Source organism: Puntigrus tetrazona, chromosome 14, assembly GCF_018831695.1.
Source record: "Puntigrus tetrazona isolate hp1 chromosome 14, ASM1883169v1, whole genome shotgun sequence".
NCBI lineage: Eukaryota > Metazoa > Chordata > Actinopteri > Cypriniformes > Cyprinidae > Puntigrus > Puntigrus tetrazona.
This window is the reverse complement of record NC_056712.1, coordinates 14,319,306-14,329,400: the sequence shown is the minus strand read 5'-3', so window position 1 is coordinate 14,329,400 and position 10,095 is coordinate 14,319,306. Positions and strand designations below refer to the sequence as shown.

At 37.3% G+C, this 10,095-nt stretch overlaps 1 pseudogene; it reads right to left on the bottom strand.

Moving 5' to 3' along the window:
• Positions 1 to 1,727: 1,727 nt before the first annotated feature.
• Positions 1,728 to 8,568, bottom strand: LOC122357257 (annotated as a pseudogene).
• Between the last annotated feature and the right edge of the window lie 1,527 nt (positions 8,569 to 10,095).

The window sequence follows — 10,095 nt, the reverse complement described above, 5'->3', positions numbered from 1 at the left end:
TCTGCTTCTAACTGAAATTTCTGATATAGCTCTTGCCTGTGGTGGTTTCTAACCTCATGTACTTATTTCGGTTTTGTTCAAATGTATAAAATGCCTGTTAACGTTACAGTTGAAACTAACTACAGAACTCTACGGAGACATTGAAAATGTAAGAGCAAAACAACAATGTAAATAAGAGTAAGATTTAAAGTGAAAGAAACCAGTAAATCTGTGAGAAAAACTGGGAAATAACAAACACGTAATTGACTTAATTAACTAAAAATAAAAACATAATGTTTCCTTTTAAAATACAGTATATAATACCGAATGGTATTATAGAAATGGTAGCTAGCAAAAAACATGTCAATTAAAACCGCTTTACACCGCATTAAAGTCTTTTTATAGGCTATATGTTATTCATATAGGCTGTATCACTTTTAGAAATGTACCGTATACATATCTACATATAATTTATAGGTTGAAGGACATATATTGCAGCACATTTTAAGTAAAAATTTATTTCTGTTGAAGAAAAAGTCTAATAGCAGTGTATTAATAACTGACTGGGATATAAGTTGAGAGAGAAAGAGAGGGTTCAACGTGTTGATTGTTGTTCTGGTCAGCGAGGTTGCTGCTAGCGCCATCTAGAGGTGAAGTCGGGGTAAACGGTGTTCAAGAGGCGGACGTTCCCTCGTGATTATTTTAAATTGTTCAACAGCAAACAATTCACTTTACGTTTGTGAGTAGGACACATGTGACACGTGCCAGCTAAAATGTGCATGCTAAACGTTTGGAAGAAACAATGTTTGTCCTTTATCATTTACTCTGTCCTCTCTCTCTCTCTCTCTCTCTCTCTCTCTCTCTCTCTCTCTCTCTCTCTCTCTCTCTCTCTCTCTCTCACACACACACACACACACACACACACACACTCACACACACTCACCTTTCGGTGTCCTCACACTCAAGTTACCATGGCTGAACTAACCACTTCCATCTGTAAGCTCTTCATTTATACAGTCACCATGCTTGCCAGACAAAATGGCTTCCACATGGCAATCAGACAGAACAACAACAACTGCAGGGAGAGAAAGAGATTTAGCCAACAAAACCCAGCACTGCAGAGAGAAACCATCAGCCAGACAAAACAAAACAAGACAAGGTACAAGACAAACCTTGTCCTCAGCACATCCTGACTGAATACAAACCATCAGCAACTATTTGTTCAAATAACCAGCAGAAAATAAATGAATGAGAGAAGACAAGAGCTTATTTATATATATAACTTATATATATTTATTACTGTAGACTTAATTTTATTTACTACACTATTTTATTTGGTAGAACTAATATCTCTAATTATTTTATTATTTGCACAACCTTAATGTCTGGAAATTAATTTTTGTTAATGGAAAACTATTTTTCTTCAGCTTCATCTATTATTTAAATAAAAAATTTCACTATTTCTGTTTGTGATTTTTAGCAGTTGTAGGGAAGCTAGCAGGCTAATTGGCTAATGGTATGTCAGATAACTTGATTATCTGAACATTAATAGCTTCCATTATATAACATATGCCTGATATCATTTAAAAGACAACATGAAAGATTGTCAAACCAAAATAACAAAAACAATTTTTTTTATTTTTTATTTATTTATTTATTTTTTTTTACAATATCTATTCCTGCAAAATACATTTTAAGAATTAAAATATGATAACATTTTCAATTAAGGACATATGCTGTTACTCAAGTGTTTTCATTTGTCTTTATTATGCAAGTATGGTACAGCAGCAGCGGCGTACATACTGGGAGGAAAATACTTTGAGGACACAACATCCATACATGAAATTTGAACCAGTGATCTCACACTTACACAAACTAAGGCCACTTCTCTGAATAGAAAACTGTACGTTTCACATACGACAGCGGCGCATCTTTTGTTGTCAAGAAGAAAGTCACAAACGCACACTCATCACCTAGGCTGTATTCTCATGTATAGACTGACATTAAACATGTAAGTTAATCCTTTGGCCAAGTCAGAGAGATACTGTACTGTGCAATTTCAATGAGGCTTGATGATTGGAAATGCCACATCTCTCATTTTCCATCCGCGTTCTGCATGACCTCTCTGTCCTCTGCTGCACAGTATATTGGTAAACATTGCTCTCCTCCACTCTTTATCTTTTAGCATTTCTATTTTTTTCTCTGTTCCCCCTTTACTGGGCCGCCGAGGCCTCGGTTTTCCTCCCAGTAGTCACCAACTGTATGAGACTGCCTGAGGCTGGCCGGCCTGACCCAGTGGCCCAGCTGTAGAAGGTTCTGCAGAGACAGAAAGAGAGAGAGGCGGATTGAGAGACAGGTGTAAAATGATGGTGGTGTATGTTCGATGGAGAGAGAGCTAGATAATGAGAACAGACATGGGAGGAGGGAGACTGAGAGAGGGCAATAAGAACTGAACGACCAGCCTTGTCTGGAACATTCGGCAGAAACTAGATGTTTTAGCCCACTGTAGCAACTGAAGTGAGAACACACATTAATTACCTCTAACACAAAGACTATTTATACTCCTCTATCACTCACAGGCTTCTCTAATCCAGCCGGGTTTGCTGCGGCTCCTCTGGGATTATAGAGTTGTATCAAATCCTCATCCTAATCTGTGCTGACTGGCAGAAGAGATTTGGCCAGACCGGCCACGTCTGAGAGACGCAACAGAGATGCGCTAAAAAAGTACAATCGCTCACAATGCTAAACCTCAAAACAGGGAGATTCCTTTTTTCGAGAGGAATGTGTGTTAATATCCATTTAACTGAATATGAATGCACGCACTTCTTCAAGAGGTCTGTTCTTGGGTTGACGCTTGACTTTATTCACTTAAAGTCGGATGTAATTCAATCGCTCATGTTTGCTTCTAAGAGGCTTTTACAATTGCCTGTGGCTTTTTTGGTTAATATTACTGAATCAAATCAAATGTAACATTTGAAGAAGGTTTTTAAAACCTGATTTAAAACATTTCTATTATCTGAAAGCGAGATTTTCTGTTGAAGGCAAATCTGGGATAGCGATAATTCTAACATGAGACGTACGTGAAATAATTCATAACAATGGATTTTGGATTAATGTGTATTTCATAATATTCAGATCATCCCCCAGTAGCATCCTGGAGACATCGGGTCTCTTTTGGAAGAACATCACTGCCCTCTTATGGTGAGAAATCACCACTTTCTGATTTATCCAATCGTTGAGAGGCTTCTGTTCTCCAAATTGGTAAAATCTGCGATTTGTGACATTATCAGCATGCATAATGACTCAGTGGACATGAGAAACGTGCACTCACTCTGCGATGTATTCCAGCGGAGTCCAGCTCCCAAAATCTGCGTCAGGCATGAATTTCCTGTTCATTGGTGTATCCAAGGTAACCCTGGAGGATGATGTCATAATGTTGTTATCTCAGTGGAAGATGAGACTGTGAAACAGAGCCTGCGGCAATAGCTTAGACTAGCATGGCCTTTTGAAAAAACTCACACCCCACATGTTGAGTTAATGCAAACAGACAGCAGTCAAATGTGTACCATGAAGGTCACTAACAATACAAATGACTATGACAATACAGATGCTCACACACCAAAAAGGCAATTCTTTTAGATATTTCATATTTCACAACACAGATTAATAAATACACAAATGCAGGCTTCGAAACTGACCCTATTTGCTTTATTCGTGTACATTTCTGGTGTTACTGAGAACATGTGGATACATATTTCAGGGAAAGAAATTTGTAATAAATTGCTCTGGATCTAAAATTGTTTACTTTTTCTTCGTGAAATGTCACGTTTTGGAAGTGAAATATGTTGCAAATGCCTTTTTGGGTTGACTTTCATTTTAGTAATGTTGTTTAACGATTACGCTAATATACACAATTATTTTTTGTATTTTATATATTTTGTATTTATTTGTTTTAAGGAAATTAATACTTTTATTGTTCAGTGACAATAAAGACATTTATAATTTTATTTTTCTGAAAACATTTCTACAAAAATATTAAGCATCTTAAAATAATCTGTTAAAATAATATGAAATGTTGCTTTATGTTGATTTGTTGATTTCTGAAGGATCATGTGACACTGAAGACTGGAGCTTTGACATCACAGAAATACATTACCTTTTAAATACTTTAAAATAAAAAGTTTTTTTACTCTAAAATACATTATTTCATAATATTTTTCCTGTATTTCTCATTAAATAAATCAAGGCTTGGTGGGCATAAGATACTTTTTTCATATAAAACTGTACTAACCCCAAACTTTCAAATCCTAGTGTAACTTTTGAGCTAAAAGTACTGAATATTTTCACTTTTCTTTTGGGAGGATGCATAGCTAAAATAGACGGATCAGCGTATAAAGACAGCTATAATAGATTGGCAGATTGGCACTTACGGAAGAATGGCCACAGCTCCAGCTCCAGATGGAAGACCGCTGTTCTCGCCAGCCAGACTCTTGCAGAGCTGATGGACTGCCGCCTTGGCCATGCCGTACCCAACCATACCTGCATCCAGAGAGAAACATCCAGATGTGAACGGAGCACAGAGCTTCATAAAGCAGACTATGGAACACAATGCATGCGCACACAACACTTGAGAGCATGCCAAGTACACAATTTGCCTAACAATGTCTCACAGGCAACAGCTGTTGCTTTGAGGTTTGGTCAATAATCATTTGGTTGGATGCCTCAAGCAGAGAATAAAATGGATTTTGCAATACAAAATAAGCTAATTGAATTTGATTTCTTCTACACAGACAATTTTTTTTTTCACCAGTAGAGCTATATATGCAGAAATACCGGTGTATTTAATGGGCTCACATCATGAGGAATTACATTTGATTTTCCAGTGTATTTTGACACTTAAACTTTACACAGGGAGGATACACAGAAATCTTTGAGAAACAGCAAAAAAATAAATAAAATATAATAAATAAATAAAAACATTCTGTGGATGAAGCTGTTAGTAACTTATTTCCTCATTCTCTATTCCATTTATATAAAATAATTTTTTTTTTTATCATTATAATTATTTTTCGTAGCATTCTGTATAGAAGATGGTAGAAAGAAAAATGGAAAATGAAAAGAGAAATACGCTTTACAAAAGTACATGTAATATAATAATATAAACTATTAAACATATTTATTTCAAATGGTATCTCATCACATCACAAAAAATATAAACAATATAATGTCTTTAAATGCTAAAGAAATTAAAATGGATATTTTGCCAGATTGAATAATAATGTTTGTTGAAAGTGTGCTTGTCTTTCCAGCTCCCCCTGTCTAGATGTTTGTTGGCTTGGCATCTGGAATCAATAACCAGCATTCTTGATGTAATAAGGGAGTAAATGCTACTTTTTTTCAGCCTCAAACTCAAAATGCATGTTCCAAAAAACACCCTTTAAACCCACAGAGCCAATAAGAAAGAGAGGGGTGGAGACGCTCCATATTTCCATATATATATATATATATATATATATATATATATATATATATATATATATATATATATATATAAAAAATTTCCCGGTATTCTTTAAAACACAACAATCCAGTGTTTTAGGATAGTTTCAGCCATTCTGCATGACCCCTCATAACCGAATAAACTTTGTGGGTCACAATTTTAATCACATGCTCTATCCCTCAGGATTTGGCTTAAACTCTCTTTGGTACGTCTGATTTCCTGACTAAACTCCAGCTTTGAGGTCAGTCAAACCCAGCATACCCAGCATACCAGGAATTTGTATCTCCGTTTAGGTTTATGCTGTATAACATATACATATATATATATACACACACACACATTATATATATATTATATACAAGCTAAATGCATAATTAAAACTAATTAAAATAAATTCGCCTAAAAAGCATTTAAAATGCAGCATAACATATTCTGAGGGGTTGGGTGAGATTTATAAATGTATTATTATTAGTTTTACGTTCCCATTTGAATTTAGTCTGAGTTTAACCACTAGGATGTTGTTGCTATAATGTTTTCATCGTATGTAATTATAGCTGCTTTTGCTTTGGAATTAAAGTAAGCAAAATTCCAAATTAAAATATATAAACATTACTACATCTGACATTACTATCATAACAGCTGTCTTACTTCACCGCCATCAGAGTACGAGTTCTGAGCTTGTGGTGTGACTAGCACATGATACTGATCATGTACGGTTGTAAGAGCTGACAGCCCTATCAGAAATGTTCACCAGAGCTTGCTCCTGTCTCTTTGAACAAGATACATCAAACACTCCAACTAGAGGTTCCCTTCATTTCATATCAAAGCAGTGTTCCTCGCTGCAGGGCATTTCCTGTCTAAATCAGTTCTGTGTGGGTGAGGAATACAAACTCCTAAACAGAGTCCACATGTGTTCCCCTCTCCAAAAAACCTGCTGACTCATTCCCCCTCCCTGGCCCCTCGGCCAATGAGAGCAGTCTGCTGATGCTGGAGGTTTTGAATGGGCTGGGGGAAACCTCTGCTGTGTGCTTTATTGAGTTTTGTCACTAAAGACATAATGGCATGAGTTGGACATTTCACATCTGGGGCTATGAAAAGATTTGGGATGTGAGGCGGTACATGAAACTAATCAAGTACAATGGAAGTGACAGCCAGTTCAAAAATATATACGCTTTCAGTGGTAGTGGAAAAAGCCTTGTTGTTATAAATGAACACTATTACTGATTTTACCCACCTAAGGGAAAAACTTGTGAAGACTGAAGTGTTTTCCTACATAAACAATATTAGTTAGCCACTCTGAGGGTATAAATGCACCTTCACACAATAAACATCAAATCTGGAAGAGTCCTCAGGTAAACCTGTGCTGAAAATACATTTACAACGTATTTTCCAGTGGACAACACATCTCAGGAGTATAGGGATGGATGCTTTTACTCTACCTGGAGTGCCTTCTAGTGAGGCCTTTGCTCCAGCGAGGGTCAGCAGGCCTCCTGGCTTCAGATGGAGCGATGCAAGATGACTGGAAATGGTGGAGGTCCAGACGCTCTGTTTCACATCATATCAGAGTTCTTATACAACTCTAAAATGAGTAAGAGAGAAGTTTATATTACTCCAGCTAAATATTATGAACTCTATTACTCTTAAAATAAATAATTCTTTGTCATTCATAAAATGTTACAAATCTAAAAATGCAATTTTACAAATACTAAATAAATGTAATATTAAATAAATGTAAAAATTACAAAACGAAAGTTTGCATGGGGTAACAAATAAAGTGCACAGACCTTTTTGAGTTACAGTTTCCTCCGCCCATCCTCCTGCCACACAAATAATAATAGCGTCAACCTTGTTTTTTCCCCAGTAAAGTGGCTACATCCAACGTCACCTGCATCAAAAAATCACTTAATTGATCAGACAATAGTCTACTTAAATAGTAATAGTTACAGTTATCTGTAAAAACTTAATAATGCACATGATTATGCCAATTTTGACCCTGCGTTTTCCACTCATCGTTTTGAAAGGTCTGAGCAGCGTTTTTATCCTCGGCTTATGATGTAGGGTTAAATAATGAGGTGATTGAGATGACTGTTGTAGTGAGTTGTTTTGAAAATTGAACAACCAATCATAATCTGTCTGAGTAATAACCTCATGAAATATTGATGAGCTTTGTACAGTAGGCCTAACAGAAACATTCCTACTATGACCAAGGAACACAAAAAGGTGTACGTCGACAGCAAGTGTGTTAACTGGAGTGATGAGGAAGGTTTATAATGACCCAGGGCTAACAATTTCAAGTGCGAAAGTGTAATAGTACTACAAGAGCACAAAACGAGACACACAATGCCGTGGCATAAGGAGGACAGCTCCAATGGGTACCATATTACCCAGACTATTATTAACAGCATTTGAAGTCAATGGCAGACACAATAAGGCCAATAATGAGAAAAGATTGCTTGTCCAGAACACTGGGGATGTCACGGCAAGACAGGAAATTACTTTGGCAGAGTAAATGGAAAGTAAATGGCAGCATGACAGGCAATTTAATAAGCCCTATGTGCTGACAGACACGCGGCGAGGTGACGTCAGGACGTTGGCTCCACCCACCTGAGCGGCTTGATCGGTGAAAGACTCGCAGAGCTTCACCAGGACGTTTGCGTTCGCCTCTTCGTTCGCTACGACGTCAATACTGGCAACCCACTGTAACATTAAAATAACGCGTTTTAGATATGCTACGCTTATAAATGCACGCCGTCGAAATGAGCACGCAAGTAAAATAACGCAAAAGCAAAGTCCAGTCGCATCAACAGGTGTCGGTTTCCGCACGCGCAACAACTCCCAGTGACTCGGCTCCTGTGAAATCGTAATAAAGACGCGTTTCTACTCACCCAGCCTTTTGACTTAAAATAATGCACACACGCCGAGCCGAGAGCTCCTTTTCCTCCGTAAACAAGGACACGGTTCGCAGCTGCCATGGCTTTTCTCCGCTGTGAGACGCTTCAGCAAAGATGATGAGTATCCTCTCAGAACACAGAGCCAGAGAGAGAAGAGAGAGCGCGCGCGCGCGAGAGAGAGAGAGCGCGAGGAAGAGAGAGGGTGGGATACACACGCGCTTGTATAGCAGTTAATGATTGGTTCAATCCAGCTATCCGCCCTAAACTCCTCAGAAAATTAAAGCCATCTTTACAGAAGATGAAATTTAAAAGAGGCCTCAACAATTATCACGGAAAGTACAGTTAAAAGTAAAATCCACCACGCAATCAGCAGCCTAACTACTTGCCACACTTTGGTTTCCCGTGAATATTTTTCAGGATAGATTTTTTTTTTTTCAGGATAGATGCATAGCTTTTTTGTCTTAGCTTTCGAACGATTCACCATTATTACAAGACTAACAATCTTTTCATCCTGACAACTGAAAAATAGCCTAAATAGTCTAGCTATATTAATAATACAACAAATAAATAAAATGAAATAAAAACCCCTGTATGACAACCAGTCCTGGTATGCTATAAAAGTTCATGTCCATTTTGTATTTTTTCTCAGTTTTAAAGACTGTATTAGAATCACTACAATATTCCCAAGCTGAAAGCAACATTATTGCCCTTTAAGCATGTAGATAAAAAAGTACAAAGTTCCCCTGTTTCCTTTGCCAGGTCATGGTGATGTAACTTCAGCAAGCCTTTCTGCAGGCTACAAGAACAAATCACAACTGGGGAGAATAGAAAAAGAAAGTTAACAGGAAAACACTTAATTTTTTTTACCCAATAACGCACCAGCCAAAGGTACAGGCTACTGTAAGTTACCCTATTGCTACACAAGTCATTTCACACTATTCTTTTTCATTTGGCCTTCCGTTCGTTCAAATTAATTTTACAATAAATAAGCATGAGTTAAATGGATGGGGTTGTCAAAGTACCTCAAGACATAGCAACCATAAGTTAAAAAAGATGATGAAGAAAAATATATTCATAATGTTAGCAAGTCAGTGGTAAGGAGGGATGTAATTGTGCAAGATTGCTGGATAAATTTGATCAGTTATTTTCTAATCTAATTCACAAATCACACAAATGCCAGAATGTCATGCACGTTGATTGCTTGGATTTAATACATAGCTGACCCTGTTTTCTTTGTTAAAGCTGAATATATCTGTTTTTACCACAAGAGAGCAGCATATTCCTGTGTGAAAGCACTTTCCATGTGCTCCTTGAGCAGGGCGTCGCGAGCGGGTGACTAAGTATGGGTAAGCAAGCAGAGAAGATTTCTACTGATTTGTTTCATACAGCATGTAGTGCAGTTTTTTTTATATGCATACTATAAGCACTATACATTGCTGCCTCAAGCGTCAAAGATCACACGTCTAATTGTATATGCTTTTAAAGATAGATGTTATCTATGCATCTTCAAGAGAGAACATCAGCAGCGTATTGCCACCGATGGCTTTTGGGTTTCATATTCAATCGCTAAGGTCTCAACAGGCAGCGGAGCAGAGTTATTAACCCCAAAGGGAAGCCTCTCTTTTTGAACCTATGCTCTCTCTACATTCAATATTCACCAAAGAGTTTCTCCAGGCTCTGCAGGTCCCCGGAGTGAGTGATGAATACATTAGGAGAATACATCAT